Raw genomic sequence first — 18,251 nt, forward strand, 5'->3', positions numbered from 1 at the left:
TAGAAATTTTAGATTAGCAGTACATTTAGAAATATGGCAGTCCATCACATGCATATATTGAGCTCCTAACTGCACATCGTGTCCATAATTGAGATCTTTCATTAGCTTTAAAACAACTAGTGTACCATGACACTGCTGTGTTAAAAATTAAAAGCTTCTTAATGTGTTTGTGACAATAGTTATCTTATTCTGTGTCAAAACTTATCTTCAAGTTCCAAAGACACAGCATTCTTGCTAAGAGAGATTGACTTCTGAGAGGGTTTTTCAGGGTTAGGAGGATTTCCAACTGCAGCCATCAGCAGTGAAAACTGTGAAATCTTCAATTTCAATTTCCAGTATCTTTGTTAAATTAAAATTATGAAAGCAAATTGATTCTTTCTATCTATCCGCCATAGAAATATAAAAAAGTTTCCATGAACAAAACAATATTTTATTTTTCCTTAACCCAGCTTTTATTGCCTGGAACTGAACAATAAACAGAAATGTCAGAAAGTATCTTTCCTATTTATATTGTTCATAAAGTATCAAATCAGTTGTGATAGATGAACTGCTAAGGTTTAATAAATAAATGAATTAGTACCCTGAGGCATAGCTCCTATTGTATCAGCTGATGCAGGAGAAGTGGTGTACCTGCTATCAGCAATCTCTTTAAGAGAGTATTTGTGTCTTGTCAGCATTCTTCTTTTCTTGTACTGAAGATCTTTCACCAAAGAGAATAGGAAATGGTCTACACTGAGGTATCATTTATATACCTTCAAAACTCATCTTGCTGTAGTCTTTAAAATTATGAGCCTTGTATCTTAATTTCCCAAACAAACAGGCCTCTGTAATTACACTGCCCATTTGTCTGTCTGTTTTCACTTACTTGTCTTTCTTTTAATAAAATGAATCACCCAACCAGGTTCCACCAAATTTCACTGAAGGCTCATAAATTCACATGATTTTTGTGATGATTACTAATGGGATAAATGTGTATGTGACAGAGGACTGGGGAAGAGAGAAGAAGAGGGAGACTAAACTGGGTGAAAAGGTGAGCTGAGTGGACAAGGCTGGAAAAGCAAATAGCTAGGAGATATCACAGGATTACACAGGGACATAAGAGAGAATGCTAACACAAAGTTAAAGCAAAGAATTTCTCTGTGTGACCTACCAGCCAAATTGGTCTAGTCTACAGGAGCATCACTATTTGAAGCTTCCTGTTAATAATAGTTCTTTAAGAGGAGATAGTGTACATAATATTCTGTGTAGGAATATGGTGTAATTATTACATTGTGTCTATGAGATGAAGCCTGAAAACACAAAGTAATTAAAGTACTGTCCTTTAGAAGATGAAAGCTGTGAAATTACTGTGTACCATAATTGGAAGTTCTAATTTCAAGTGTAAAAACCACTTTTCTCAATTTATACTTTTGTAATAACTAACACTTTAAGTGTTTTCTTTCTTTTCCACTCGATTAAGTTTCAAACAAATTACTTTTTCCCATTCGGACTTGCCCATATTTTGTACTCTTTACAGGGTTGATATACACTGGCAGCTACAGCTGAAAAGTCAAATTGAAATACAGCTACTGTTTCTTCAAGGAAATATTTCACATGATATTTAAACATTTAAAATACCAAAGTGATGGCTTAAGTCCTTGGAGTGTGTATAACTCAAATGACATAGCAAAAGTGTCAAAATCAAAGTGAATACTAAACAAACATCAAGTGAAAAATCAGATCATTCAAAATGCAAACACATCTTACAAATATGAAAGCCAGAGATAAAAACAGAAGTGCACAAACCTGCACATGCTTAGAATAAAGTTTCAAGAATCCCTATGTTACAAGGAAAATGTAGGACCACACATCCATATCTCAGTGATTTATAACAGAAGTATTTGCAATACCTACCAACTGTTCTAAATCTCTAGTTTTTAGAGACTTAGAGTCTTTAACCATCTTTTTGATAATACCACTTTTGCATGCTTTATTTAAATGTTCAGGGACTTGTTTATTAAAACTGAATTCATGAATGTGCTCACTTTTACTCTTTTGAACAAAAATAGGGCAAGGCTATGCGCAGATATGCTCATAGCATAGTTTGGTTTTCTTTTCTCATGGGGATAGGGCTGCAGGTCGCAACCAGAAAGCTGGACCAAGAGCAAACAAACATTGCCTTGGATAAGGAGATGAAAATGCTGACTAAACACCACATGTAACTCTTTCTTTGTTTCCTCATCTCAGGCTAGCTCTTTGATGAAGCAAAGGGCAAGGTTCTGTCTTTTGGGGATTCTCAGATGCGTTATATTGAATTGAACCTCAAGGCTATTCTACCTAAAAACTAGAATTAAGACTTCAATAGAGCTCAGTCAATTTTGTAAAGAGCTGGTTTCTTGTAAGCATATGTGTCAGGCACACAGGAAACAGAGTTGATACTTCTCAAAATTGCACTGGCACAAAAGCTGTTGCGCATTTGTTGGCATTCTCTATACTTAGCACTTTTTATACAAGGTCTGATACAACACCTTCACTAATTTTTAGCAGATACAAGGACGTACATTTGTTATTAATTACCCTGACAGGTTTCCATCATTAGGATGTGATGGCCCTGCTGTGTTCTCTGATTTTTCACTCTGAGAAGAAAACTTATTACCTTTTCCAAATATTTGATAATTTCTTCCATGGATCAGACATAGACTTAATAATTAGTCAATCCACTTCTGCTGAAGCAGAAATTAAGAGTCTGCAACCAGAGTTGTCAGGTGCTATGATCCACTCTTAACACTCCATAAGCAGAGTAGTCTTCCTCAAACATACCCAACTAAATTTAGTAAGATTGTGCTAAACTAGAGATTCAGTCAAAAGCAGTCAGACAGCAGCTGTTGTGCCATTGCCAGTAATGGTCTGCATATTTTCCAGCTTTCTATTTAATTCCATAAGCCAGTTGCAATGGGACATAACCATTATCATAATGGAAAGCTATTCCAGCAGAGGTGAGCTGCAGCAATGCTTTCCCTTATGCAAAGTGATGTATTTGTTGAAACATAAACCTCCTGGGGAAAAGCAGCTCTTGTTGCTACATGCTTAATCATCCAATTAAGAGATCTGTCTTTAGCCTCTGTGTGTACCAGCTTCCTAATTGAATCCCCACTTTTGGCACATTCATTTCTCACAAGGTGGGTACACAATAAATGTCTTAGGGACCTTTGACTTGCTTTGCCTTCCAGTCTGTGCATCTGAGGCTTGGCACATCCTAGCTATGCTGCAAAAACAAGCTGGGTTCAAGGCCAGTCCTGTCACAGCAGAGACAGCCACAATATACAGAATATCACCATACAATTGCAGAAGGCTTCAACCTGTACAGAGTAACACCATACCAAACCACATCACATCAGAAGGCTTCAGGCATCTGCCCAGACACAGTAACCTCATATCACATAAAAGGCTTCAGGCATCTACCCTTCCTGTTCTTTAGCCCAACCTTTTATACCCCTCATGCTGATGCATTGCACCTGAGTGCCCTCTGTTCCCTTTGGTGTTGGTCAGTGCCCCTGGGCGCTCCCTGGCTCATTGCTGTCAATGCTGCTCACCTGCTGCTCACAGCTGTGCCCATTGGGGGTGAGGCTCAGCCACAGCCCCACTCCCAATTACCACAAACTGTGTGCCTACACAGTCCCACCAAGAGCAGTACAGGGCATATTTATAGAGAAATTGAGCTGGCTATACCATCAGGCATACCCAGATAATGTGTGGGCCTCCTGCTGTGACAGGCAGATGGAAAGATGCTAGGGAGAAAGTTACTTTCCTTTTTCAGAGCAGTCTACACAGTGTCCCTCTGCCTCTCCTGTGCATATCCTTTCTGGGGAATATATCTTTTTTATGCTACTCTGTAGTAGAAGGAAGTAGATGCAGATGAGAAACCCACAGTGCCAGTTATTATCTTGGGCAAAAGCAAATCAGGGAAAATGCTGACTGACAGGCTGCTTTGCTGCATAATTAACCCCTTTACTTACCCCTTAAATGAGTCTTGTGTCAATATCCCCCATCCGTATCCATAATGATTGTTTGCACTGGCTCCTGATTGATCAGGAATGGTTTACTCACATTGTATGGAAGGATAGCCCCTCAGAAAGGCCATTGATTAAAAAGACACATGAGCCAGCTTGTAGAGCCTCCAAATTTTTTTAACCTTTATCTATTTATTTATTTACTTGTTTATTTTTGTGGTCTTCTGATTTTAACTGAACTGTCTCAAAGGGAATCACTGCAGGTAGAAATATAAGTAGCTTTTAACAGAGACTGGGATTTTAAGTTAAATAGCTGTTGGAGGTGTTGAAATAGAGATTGTATAGATTAAATGTAGGCAACCAGGAAGTGTTATGTGCTGTGATGTTTCTTTATGCTGACTGAAGAGGAAAGCATCCATGTTGAAATGTCAACAGCAGGTTTATTTCCAGAGAATTTCAAATCAGGCAGGTGATGGGTCACAGGTTTGTCCTCAAGTTTCCATCTAAGGGGTACCAAGGTCATGCCAACAAAAAGTCATCTTCCCAGTGCCACATCAAGTATGAGCATAATCTGTTCAAATATGGATTTGAGACTACCACATCCCTATCTGTGGCAAAAGTCAAGGGAGGAATATTTAAACTTTTGATCACTTAATTTATTCATTTCTTTAGATTGTTTAAATATTCATACATCCAAAGCTCTGGGTGCATGTGAAAAATGTTAATAGAAAACCCAGGAACATAATGAAATTATATAATACATGTCTCAGAGGTACTTTGTCAGAGGAAACCTCTGCATTCTCAAAGCCTTATTGTTCTCCAGAGTTATCTGATTTTTTTTCCTTCTTTTTCTCTGACCTAAATTTAATAGACAACTTTAGGAAATGTACTTATGTTTTTGAATATCCTATGCAGCTTTTAATAGAGGAAAATATACGAGAAATGAGAGATGAGATGGAAAAGAGAAGGGGAAAGATGAAAATGGAAAGTGAAGGTAGAGAAACAGAAAAGAGAAACAGAAAAGAAAAAAAGAGAGAAAAAAAGAAAACCACTAAAGAAAAAAAAAATAAAAATGGGAAAAGAAAAAAATAGAAATAAGAAAAAACAAATATATCTGCTAATTCAGCATACATAACAGAAATGTATGTTCTAAAATAGGTTTTTATTTGGAGAGAGTTTTATGATCCATTAGACAAGAAGAGTCTTCAATCAAGAAATTTGAAAAACAGTTTACCATTTCAAGCCTCCTCAAAAGAAAATTCATCTGACCTGATGAGACAAATCAGGACCACCATGGTGATTTAATGGAGCAATCAGCAATGTGTCAAATCTGATTGATGTGTCCCTTCAGAAACCTGACAGGTGATTTGATCCCCACCAGCACAGAAAAATCTTCCCCAGAAGATTCTTTTGCTAACACAAGCTATGGAAAGATTTTTCCAGTCAACTGTTTCTTTTTTGCCCTTGAATTGAGGTGATTTTTTTTATCCAATCCTTTGCTTTGACTTGATCTGAATAGCATTGTCTTGACCTAAAGATGTTATTTATGAGAGAACATAGCTCTTACCTTTCAAAATGTCAGACATCTTATCAAGTGATGAAAGTTATTCCTTTGATAAAGCTAAAATAGGAAAGTAATAAATATATTTTGCGTAGAATTCCAGTTCTAATAGCTATAAATGTATATTAAACCCAGTGAAATTCACACTAGCAGTCTAGAAGAATAGTTACCTTTATTCTGGATTTTAAGTGAGTTGCAGTAGAATGACTGCAGAGAAAAGCAGAGGGTAAGTAACAGACATAAAACAATTAGGGGCTCATTTTATTTAAAAATGGTTTAAAAATCATTTTATGCTGAGTGATTTTTTTGTTTTATAAAGTATACATACTTGAAAGATTTATTTTTAAAAATTACTAAAAATATGATTTTAACTTGTGTCAGGGGAAAACTACATTGAGTTGCCTTGCTGCTTCCAAATCTGTTTACTTAAAAGATCTCTGTCTGCCCTGCTTTACAGCCCATTCATGGGGTTACACACAGAAAACCATTTTTTAAATAAGGCTGTACTGTGATTTCACATTCCAGGCTGTAGATAGAGCCCTGTGTGTATTAGCAGATGCCATAATTGCAAAGGCCAGAGACATTGCAGGCATTATAAATAATTAACTGTATCAATTAATACTCAACATTATATAATTAGGAAGTTAGCTACCCTGTTTATGTAATGCTGGGTGCATCATTAAAAAAAGATAAATAAGCAGAATGTGAACAAACTGTCAACAGTACAAAGAAGCTGCATGAGTTCCTCCTCCCTGCCCTGGTGAAGCTTTGTTATGATGAAAATGTGTAGACAGAGGGAGATTTCAGGAATGCAGAGGAGAAGTGGTGGTGGCAGCAGCAATCTCTCTCCCAGTGCTACTCCCAAACCTGGGGCTGTGGGGCAGAGGACAGGCAGCACACTGCCAGTGCTGCTGTTCAGCCATCCTCTCCTGTGGCTCTCCAGCATCATGATTTAGCATCCTGCCACACCATTTTGGGAACAGTCTGGAAAAAATAGCAGCTCAGAATCCTGTGAGTTCAAAGAAGAAGATATATTTTGCTCCTTGGTCTTTCTGTGTGCTCTGTATGCACCCAGCTATTGGTGGTGCAGGGTTTTCAGGTGCAACCAACAGTCAGGATCATCAACACATCAACTAAAGTGTGATCAGTGAGGGATATGAGAGGGTAGGTAGATTTGCAACAGAAATGAAAAAGTGAATCACTTTAATATACAAATTCTATTAAATAAATATCATGTCCACGTAAGATCTGCAAGTAATTTCCACTAAACAGGCATGAGCCTGATGGAAGAATTGAGAAGAGGAGGCAGAATTCCTTCTATAAAAGCTTGGGTCTACATGATGATGTTTATTTTTCTTTATGAAGTATAAAAAAGTCTGTTTAAGCACTTGAATAAGGTAATTATTTGCAATGCATTAGCTGTAATATGAAATTTCATATGAAGTATGTATGTTCTGCATCAAGATTGTGTAGGGTCATTTCTTTTTAATGATGTCAGTTCATAATTAAAATCGACACAAGTGGTTTATTTTTGGAAGATGGAACCTAGTCTTTAAATGTGCCTGTTACAGATCTTGTGTCCAATCCCAGCCTGACTGCTTTATTAAAATGTATTTGGTGTGCTATCCTAACAAAAATCAATTTTAACACCTTTTTGCAAACAATTTCCTTTCTGTTGGAATCATTCTCCTTTGTAATTATAAAATCATCGGTGTAAGAAGATACAATTGGAGTTTGAAGAGTATAGTTTATTTTTTTAATTACATTTAATGAATAATTGAAACTTATATTAATCTAATGAAAAGAAATTTGAATTTATGATTGTTTAATTTTAATTTTTATTAAATCCATTTATTATATATTCATTGCAGGAATACCTATACATGTTCTACAGCCTGAACTTGTCTTTAAATAGTCTAAATAGGATCAAACTTATCTGATGATTTATTCCTATTATCTCCCAGGTTATACGTGCATTAATGTGGTCAGTTAGATGCTTACAGTGTAATTTGGTTTCTATTAAAATTGAAGACACAATTCCTAGTGATGTAGGGAGGTCAATACTTTGTTCATGGAAATGTACAGCATAATTAGCTAGGAAGGTCTTTGAGCAGAAATGCTGCTTTCATCTTCTGACCAGAAAGGTAAGGATGAACCCTGCCCCTCATTAGCTTCCATAGAGTCTGAGGGTGTTCTGCATTTTTACAGCAGCTTACAGGTCCCACATCACAGCCCCAGTCCCCAGTCCAAGAGCTTATTAAAGGTACACACACTGCTCTTTTTGGCTCTGTGGACATGGGATCAGATATGTTCTATTAGCCCTGAAGGTCAAAGGCAGATTTAGCTTTTGAAGCTATAGAAAATTTTTCTTTGATGATGAATAGATGATACTTTATGAGATTCATTTGACATAGTTTTTTCCATCTACAGGTTTAGTGTCTAGTCCAAATTTTCAAGTAGGTTTTTAAAGTTTGACTGTGGTATCTACCTTACAAAAAAAAAAAAAAAAAGCCTGTAGGTTTTCCTTTTTATATACTGAGTGAAAGAAAAGTTTAAATGAATGGTTAGATTATATGACAGTTATGGTTTAGCTCCAACTGGCAACTAAGCTCCCCACAGCTGCTTGCTAACTCTCCCACCCCTCTGTGTGATGGGGAAGAGAATTTGAAGGGTAAAAATAAGAAAAATCATGAGTTGAGATAAGAAGAGTACAATAATTGCAGTGAAATAACTAAAGAAAACAATATTAAGTCATGAAAAGGAAAATAATGAAGACAGAGAAACAAAACCCAAGAGAGAGAAGTGATGAAATTAGGAGAATTGTTCACAGCCAACCAATGCAAAGCCAGTCCCCAGGCATGGCTTCCTCTCCAACCTTTCCTCTAGTTTTATTGCCATATGGTTTGGGATGTCCTTTTGGTCAGTTGGGACTAGTTGTCCTGACTGTGTCCCCTCCCAATTCCTTGTGCACTCCCAGTCTTCTCATGGGTGGGATGGGGTGAGGAGTAGGAAAAGCCTTGGCCCTGTATAAACACTGCTCAGTAATAACTAAAACATCACTGCATTATCCACACTGCTTCCTGCACAGACCCAAATCACAGCCTCATACCAGCCACTATGAAGACAAGGCTCCAGCCAAAACCAGTAAATAAATTAATTTTAGATGGGCTTGATTGTAAGGAACAAATTCACTGTGAAGGCAACTGAAATTTCCAAAATATTTATCAGTTCAGGTGCTGTCAGTTTTCCTATAACCAGCTCCAGACATCCTGTGGGCTGCAGAAAACTTCTCTATAGACAACAGTGTATTCCAGTTGGCTGGATCTACTGGTGGGCACAGCCTTGATATTTGGAAGTGCTATTCAGCATGTTGAAATGAGTCCAACCTCTTCTAAAAAAAAATCCTGTCAGCTGTAATTGCACAAAGACTTTCATCAGAAAAGTTTTTGAGTGCAAAACTGATTTAGAAATATGCTTACCTCCAAACTGGCTATTCTGGCCATGTAAATAGTCACTCTAGACTACAAAACCAGTTCCAGTGCCAATCTTAGACAGACCATGAAATTATTCTGATGCAGATTAAGGAAATAAAACAACATGATTTCTGGATAGTTTTAGGTTTATGTGCTTCAAGGTGCTGCATGTTCATTCCAATCCTACAAAAAATCATCTTTAAACTTGAGAAAGTCAAGTCTATATCCCTAATTTATTTTTCTTTCAGGGAAAATAGGGTTCAATTTTTATTCAAGTTCTGTTGGTAATGAAAACTGGATATTCCATCATAAAATTAACAGCCTTACTACGTGTGGCTTGAAACTGGCATTAAACACCCTTTTGTTTTATCACTGTACATCAAAGTAATGTCTTTGCCTTGGAAAATCTGTCTTTCTGAGTGAAAAAAATTGATTAGGAAAAGAGATTTATTTACAATTTTGATAACTAATTTTCTATGGAATTTGCAGCAAGACTGTGTAGCATAAAATCTTTGTGGTCTGAATACTCCTAGTTCTCTTTTGTTAAAATTGTAATCCTGATTAATGATTATATGATATGAAATTATTTCAGTTCAGCAACCTATACATAGGAATTACCTGTATTTTATTAATTTAATTATTTTAATTATGTACAATTTGTACATAATTTTTATAAGTGCCAGAAAATGATGTTAGCATAATATTTAAACAAAAGTCTAGGAGAAAAGATAGCATTTTCTTGCTTAAATTAATTTATTAATTATTTTGATACTGAGGGCACTTACTTAAAAACAAAAGATTTTTGTTCAAACTTTTAACAAACTTTTTGTAACATTTCTGTGAGATTTACTTAAGGTGTGTGAAATGTTCTGGTACCCTCATCTGATGGGATTATATAAAACAAAGTAATAGCTGACAAGGTGGCTGTTCATATTCATGTCCATATAACCAGTTCACACACACAAAAAATAGTTTCTCTATTTTCCAGTTAGACATAATTAGCAAGCACATTTGGGTAGTAAAATAAGCACAAAATTCCTCCAACTTATACTATCTAAACAACAGAGTTTTGCAAGTTTCTGTCAAGAAATAGCTTCAGAGATCAATTTATCATATGATTTAACAAGATACAAGGAGACACTTCTTCCTTCAAGGTTATCATATGCCATATGCCTTGCTCTATAGGTTTGCCAAAAGTCACTTAATGCCATATGTCCTGAGCCATTTGTTTCTCAAACAGTACCTCAGCCACTGCAGATGCCATCTGATATAAATAATCAGAAAATCTAATCTTGGTGCTTTGCTAAGATTTTCTGTGTAAAGTAAGTATCATGAGAGATTTGTGTGTGGTAAATCTTAATTCTTCAAAAGACAATTTTCAGCACCACACACAGTTCCACCTCCTGTACACACAGAAGAGGGGGTAGGTTTGTCTGCACATGCAGGTGAATACCAACCCAAATAAGTGACTCCACCTTTTCCTAACAAAAACACAAAAACTTCTGAAGGCTCAGAAAACCTCTCAAACAGCTTTTAGGAAATGGTGTTTAAGCACAAAATGCTTAAAAGGGTAGTGAATTCCTGGGAGAAGCAGAAGGCAGGGGACATCCTTCATCTGTAATTCTTTCTTTCCTACAGCTGTTAGACAGCTGCCTTGTCAAGCAGATTCTTGAAAATTCAGAATAAAGGTTCATCTTGTGTCATTGCATAAGATTCATGATGCTTTAAGATGGACCTTAACTTAGGGAGAGTAGTGCAGCAGGCCACACACCACAATGAGCTGTTCTACTGAGCTATTTAAATTAGCGATTTGTGGAAGCAGCAAGCATATTTGAGAAAATTTATTATTAGATATTTTTAAAACCCCTAAAACTTTGCTTTTAAAGAAAAAACACGTGAGTATATTTTATTACAAGGTGATTATAAAAAATGTTACTAATTTCATATTTTATTAACTTTCATAATTTTACCTTATATCCATCTTTTAGCCTAAATATTTCTTAAAATAACATTCAAAAAACATCTTATTTTCAAACCTTGGAAAAGATGTAGAAAAAGAAGAGAGATACAGCTGTTGCTGTTGTCAGTGATCCAGTCATCAGAGCTCAACAGAGATCTCCACTTCTGTTTACTTTATACTTTGGTTTACGTGGACCTATATAGCCTTTGCATTTGAAAAGAGAGCATCCTTTGCAGGATGCTGTATGGATTAATTACCTAAGGTTTGTTTAACTCTTTGGAAATGAAGAATTCTATTTAGATACTAAGCATTGCTTTCATGTAGGAAAATAAGATAAATGCTGACTAAGTGGCAGTGCTGGGGTAACACAGCTGTTTGGCTTGGAGTTACAAAATCACTCTTCCCATTTGAGGCCCCGCAGCATCCTCAGTACTTTCTCTCCAGAGTGTGAAAGTGGCAGGTGTTCATGGCCATTGCTGGGGGTGCTGCAGCTCTGGAAAGGCTGAGACGCCTGGCAAAAACACAGCAAGTCAGATGCTGATTACATGCAGAAAAGCAATTAGAGTGTCAGAAGAAACTGTGATTAGAGTGATATCATTTTAATGTATTCTCATGTACTTTTGTCCTGTGCTTTCTGTGCAACCAGATGTATGGGCACCTTCTTTTGGGCTTGTACTACATACAAGGGAGCTGCAGTAAAAATGTTACTATTTTTAGGCTATTATCCCTTTTCAGCTTAAGCTGAACACCAAATATTTACTGATTTACACCCCAGAGAAAATACTATGATGAGAGTTAGAGACTGCTTTTAGTCTCTGTAACACATGCAGGAGAAGCACATGCTGTTCTAGCCCCCAGAAATGCAGCTTCCAGTGCCACACAATTGCATTTTGCTTTTTTATTGATTAAGGACAATATTCAGCTGTATATTAAAAAAACCAATTCAGATACCCTTAGGTAGGGAAGGCATCATTGTTATAGTCATATAGCAGTGGAATTGGGTTAACCAAGTCTTGGATATCTCTTAAATTGGGATTTTGAATTCCCTGAGTGCATTGACTACATTTTCACTGATTATAACAGGAATCAAAATACCCAGTGAAGTGGTAGAAACTTACAAATAAATGTGTAGCAACCCTTTTCATAAGGGTACAAAGTCAGTTCTGTATATTGAGGTGTTTTGAGCTGTCCCAGAGGTGGTCTTGGAGATCCCACCTGGCTTCAGATGATGTTTCAGAAGGGTTCAATGCCAGTACAAATGCAACTGCACAGAAAATGCTTAAAAGTTCCAAAACCTTATATAATGAAGCTGTAAGCAGCACTGAGTTTTTGAGATGACATTGTGTGAAGCATGGTTGATTTCATTAGAAATACAACCAATGGAAAACTTAAAGGGAAAATCACAAAGTGATTTCATTCAGAATAAATTTAAATCTACTCTGTACAAGTCCTAATATGGGGATAAATGATGTCTTTTGACTTTGTAAATAAGGACAATAGTTCTTGCAAAATTGTGTTTTATTTTGGTTTCTTTTTTTTCTAATGGCCTTCAAGCAACAACAATAAGCAGTTAAAGCATTTTCTGTTTTCTGCTAGGAAGACTGAGTCTGACAATGATGAATGAAATATGCTACCCTGACAGGGTTTTCTATAACAATCATATAAGGCAACAATTCTGAGCTCTAGAGGTCTTGAAGCCACTAAAGAGAGGAGGGAGATAAATTAAAATTCAAAAATCAATATTTTCAATACTACATGTCTAGTTGTACAAAATCATCATAAGTCTTCTATGAAATCAGAGCTGCCAAAGTTCAGGAAATGCTGCTCTGCCTTATAACATCTTGTTCTATACAAAGAAGAAATACATGGACCAATACAAGGACATGTCAACAGAAAATTGACCCTCTTTTAAAACAGAGAGATCTGAAGTCTGCATGAAAATTCCTTCATAAATCTTGGAAATCTCTCATAAGTAACTACAGTTGTTCAAGGATCAAAATAATTTGTTTAATTGAAAGTTACAGGATCTGTACTGCACAGCACAGGATGCTTTGGATCCCACATGCCAGCAGACTGCTGATTACCAGAATATTTCTGTAGCAGCAAAATTGTCAGTGTCCCAGTCATAAGCAGGTGGTTATCTGTGGTTTTAATATGCTAATGTGGTTCCTGGCATCTTTTTGACCAGCATGACTGTCTCAAGAAACTTATGGAAATACTCAAGTTGTGGTAAACAGTACAGTGGTTTCTAGACTGTCAGCTTTCTAGGTTTTGATGGGTTTTTGTTTTTGTTGCTGTTAGGGGCTTTTTTTTTTCCTTCTTGATTTATTTTCTGGAATCTGTGTAAAAGAACAATTATATAAAAATATAAATCAGTGGTCTGGAATTGAATTTTCCAGGAATTTTTTTTCAATATCTTTATTTTTGAACATTTTTGCCACTGATAAGAAGGAATTCTTACCAAAACAAAAGTTGAGTAAAAATGTCTAACTAAACAGAATTCAAGACACAAAACTACAATGTGAGTATATTTACATTTTTAGAACCAAAATATAAGGTAAAGATTAAAAAGAACTCTGAGCCTACAGTGCGAATTTTCAAAGAATAAAAACCACATAAAATAAATTTTCTGGCTGAAATACACTTAAATATATTCTTTATGGGCCCCAAAGAACAATTCTTTGTGAATTTGCAAGCAGATCATACTAGAAATTGTCTATATTTTATAAAGCTAAAAAAGAAACCCTAAACAGCTGCAGAAATTAAGCATGGATCCCTGATGCTTTGTAGCATTAGTAAAGATGTGATGAAGGAAATGTAGCTCACATGGAACTGTTTCTCACTGAACAGAAGCTCTTATCATTGAGATGAACACAAGTGTACAACAAAAGTGTTCATAACATGTCTCTAGATCTAACTCTGAAGACAGAAAGAAATGTTTATTTCTTCCTGCTGGTGAAGAAGGGAGTGCAGGGGGTGCAGAATGGTGCTATTTGGCTGTTGCTTGCAACCAAGTAATGTTTTAAAAACTAAGCATGAAGGCTACAACATCAGATGAGAAATTCTTGAAATGTAGTGACTCAGAGAAACACTAAGAATTTTTGTGTACAAGTCTAGTTGTTGGATGCCTACAGTGAAAATATCTGGTTCAACCAGAGTGATGATCTTGATTCCTTAACTCACCAGAAGCTGTAATGAGATTGTGTTTAGTGCCAATTCTTTAGAGCTAACAACGGAGTCAGGAGAGTCAAACACTGAGAATTCATGTGATGCAAAACACAGCTTATCATTTTTGTTTACAAGTGTTGTCTATTCAGTTTAAAGGGAAAGGCTGTGAAGATAGAGATATTTGACTAAAAGAAAAGACACCTGTGGCAGCAGCTCTCTGGCCACAGAGAGAAACAGACAACTTTCCTGTCATCATTCTGGGAAAGACTGTGAGAAGATCAGAGAAAACAGTGAGAAACAATTCTAATCTTCACCTGCTGCACCTGGTGTTTGTGAACATGAGGTAGGTGTTATGGAGATTTGCTTACCAAAGGGTGGTTTCTTAATTAGCCAATGGTGATGGTGTTTCAATTAAAGGACCAATCAAGTCCACCTGTAGCAAACAGGATGGGGTCTTTTAATAAAGATTATGATCAGCATTCTGTAAGGGTTTTGAGAGTCTGTGTCTTGTATTACCCAGTCCTGACCCATTGTGCTGACAGGCACCCAACATGAGGAGAGTAAACAGAAGGGAGAAGCAGAGAGATATTTTGGTTAAGTAGCATGATGACATCCCATCAATAGGTCAAGCTTCATTCCACTTGACCTATCATGTCTGGCTGTTCTTGAGTTGCATCCAGAAGCTGATGACCAGGAGGTAAAAATGATCGCTTCATTTGAGGCTCTAGTTTATGGAAATATGAGAAACAAAACTAACTTGTTTTGCAGCACTGAAATTCTCTGGTTTTGGTTGGGTTCTTTGAGGTTTTGCTTGTTTGTTTATCTCTTTTGTTGTTGTTTGTTGGATTGGTTTGGGGGGTTTTTGCTTTTTTTGGGGGGGGACGGTGGTTTTTTTGCTGGTTTGGGCAGGTCTTTCTTATCCCCAAACCTATACAGTCTGAGAACATGCAATTCCGTTTCTCTCAATCCTTCAGATTTCAGTGGTTTTGGGATGTTTCTGTAAGAATCAGCATTTTTTTTTTTTTTAGTTTAGTTTATCATTGAGACCTTTCTTGTGCCACTGCACTGACAGCAGGAATTGAGCAGATGTCAAACTATAACTGGATTTTTTTGCTGACTGCTTCCAAAATGACTTATTTGAATGACCAAATTGATTCTTTTTGGTTACAAGTCTTTGGCAGTCACTGAAAAAATGATGCCATAACAATCAAATGAACATGGGCAGAATAAAATGACAAGGATAAAGCATCTTCTTCCTCTTCCTTCTTCCTCTTCCCATCTCACAGTTGGCTGCAGATAGCATTAGTGACAACAAGAAGTGTGAGAAATGGAACTGCACTTGTTTGTACTTTTTTGCCATGTATTTTAAACCGAAGCAGCTTTGACATTTCAAATGAATATTTCAGACCAGATGCTCCAGAATGTGATAATGGTAGTTCTGTAGTTGGCAATCCTTTTTCATGCAGGTCAGAGAAGCCTGGGGCAGTATTCAATTTTGAGTATCTTATGAAAGCAATGATCTGCATTCTTTTGTAAAAAACAAAATTGAATAGTGGTTTCACAAGAATGAAGTGTTACTGTTCTGTCTTCTATTCAAACTTGAGGATTGTATTGCCTGAGTTTTCCAGTAATTTACATAAAGACAAATACAACAAGACTGATTTTCTGAGATGAAACTTGGGGGGTTGCTTTCTAACAACCTATTTTCCTAAATACTTCCTTGGGGGAAAAAAAAAGGAAAACCAGAGTAAATTTCTGTGTGGGTGTTCAGAATTCTTTGTTTAGCACTTAATACAAGTCTGTGCCAGGACGACTTTCAAAGCAAAAGATCTAAGACTGTGCTGATTTTGGGAAGAGATGCAGCTGGGAGCTGACCCTAACTGACCAAAGGGATTTTCCATACCATATGACATCATGCTTAGTATATAAATGGGGGGAAGAAGGAGCAAGGTGGGGACAGTCAGACTTATATCTTCCCACATAACCATGACACATAAGGGAGCTCTTATTTTTTGAGGATGGCTGAGCACCTGCCTGCCCATGGGCAGTGATGAATTAATTCCCTGTTTTGCTCTGCTTGTGTGCTTGACTTTTGCTTTACCTAAAGAAACTGTCTTTATCTCAACCCATGATTTTCCAATTTTTGCCTTCAGATTCTCTCCCTTATCCTGCTGGTGGGGGAGTGAGAGGGCAGCAGCATGAGGTTGAGTTGCTGGCTGGTTAAACCACAATAAAGACAATGTCAGCAATATGAGTTGGATCTCCTTCTTTTCTTGCAATTGAGTTTGTCATTTACAGCCCATGAACCTATATGAGGAAGTTCATAGGCTGGAGAATTACTCTTTGCTTTCAATCACTTTGTGCTTTGTATGAGTTGACTGTACTTGGTTACATCTTCATGAATTTCTTTGAAAATAAAGAGATGGAATTACTAATTTACTTTTCAAAAGGAAAGGTAAGACTTAAAAAAAACAATTTGCAGTGGATCCTAAGCACCTTAATTAGCTACATTCTGCTTTGACTGTGGTAATGCTGTAGTAATTATTTGACTCAACAAAACCCGAAGTTTGAATTGTAAAACATGCATATGAAAAGAAATTTTGCTAGTTTGAGCCCTTAAAATATAATTAATTTCACAGAACCTTGCCTCAGAACAGCCTTAATTATGTCAACCTACATTTCATTTTAAAGTCTAACCCTGCATCACTGAAGTACTTTATACATCCTTATTTGTCTCTTCCTTTTCAGGATTTTCAGATTTATTTCCTTTCTATGTATAGATTGTCTCACACATACTGTTTTCAGTTAGTTGTCAACATTTTAGAATAAGTGCAAATATTTAATTCAGATTTGGGGAAGATTGGAGCTGCAAAAGTCTATTTCAGGGAAATTATCCTTGAGAGATGTCAAATGTAACAATAAGATGCAAACCACGGAATATAATTGTTGTTAATATTTTCATAATCTGAAGTCACTACAAAGGCTTTCAGCATATTTTTATTAAAGCACAATAGCAGATGGACTGTCTGCAACTGTTTGCATAACTGCAGAACTGTAATCCTTCTTAATATGACAAAGCTTTGCTGACCTTCTTTGGTGAGTGCAAGTACTTGTGGCTCAGATATACAAATCTGTGTAGGACTGTAGCCTTTATTTTGGTCCCTATTTCCCACCAATTGCTAGAGGAACTGGACACCTAAATCTATCTGAGGACCTGTGCCTGAAGTTCTTGAGGGGTGATTTCAAAAGGTTTCTTGCAATTTGTCATAGTTCAGAGGTTTACTAAATTACTTTTAGAAAGCTTCTGAATAAAAGAAGGAGAAAAAGAAAGATGTATTTGATGTATTTCTTTAACATGAATCTCCTTTTTGCAATCTGCAGCTGGCTTGGATCAGCATAGTTGGGTTTTATTCTTCCTGAAGCCTTGTGCAAGATTCCAGCCATATGATCATGCTACATAATAAAAGGTTCCAGCTTGCCTCCCTTAACTGCAGACTACAGGGAAGGATGCACAGCCTTTTGTATACTCTGTCCTTCAAGATTTCTGTATCACCATCAAAAATTTGTGTCCCTGAGGTCTTGCTCTCATACAAACTGAGAATACAATTGCTTTGAATTTACTCTAAATGTTGTGAACTGAATGTACTTGAGACAGTGCAGAATGTCATTATTTTGTTCTTCTGCCCAGTTAATACTTTTGCCACAAAAATGACTAGTATCCAGTCTTTAACTAAACCTGCAAAGGGGAAGCTTCCCACTTAAACTGTAAGCTCTATTTCCTCAGCACTTAACCATCCTAATTTATTACTATCCTAAGTTTCTCTAGTACAGAAGAAACAGCTATAATTATCATTATGACTAAACAAGACTGTTTAGTTCTTTTAGCTGAGAATCTGTTGTACTGAAACGACAGCAACTTTTTTACAATGTGATGATACAATTACAGCTGAAAAAAAAACCCCCAAACAAACAAGTCTGCTGCCATAGATCATAATCAGTACCAGCAAGATATAATTTTATTCTTTGTATTAATTATGTTTGATTCTGCAAGTGGAGTTCCTCAGTATGCAACATGAAATTTTTATCAAGAAATAGTTTTG

The sequence above is a fragment of the Agelaius phoeniceus genome, chromosome 3 (genome assembly GCF_051311805.1).
Source record: "Agelaius phoeniceus isolate bAgePho1 chromosome 3, bAgePho1.hap1, whole genome shotgun sequence".
NCBI lineage: Eukaryota > Metazoa > Chordata > Aves > Passeriformes > Icteridae > Agelaius > Agelaius phoeniceus.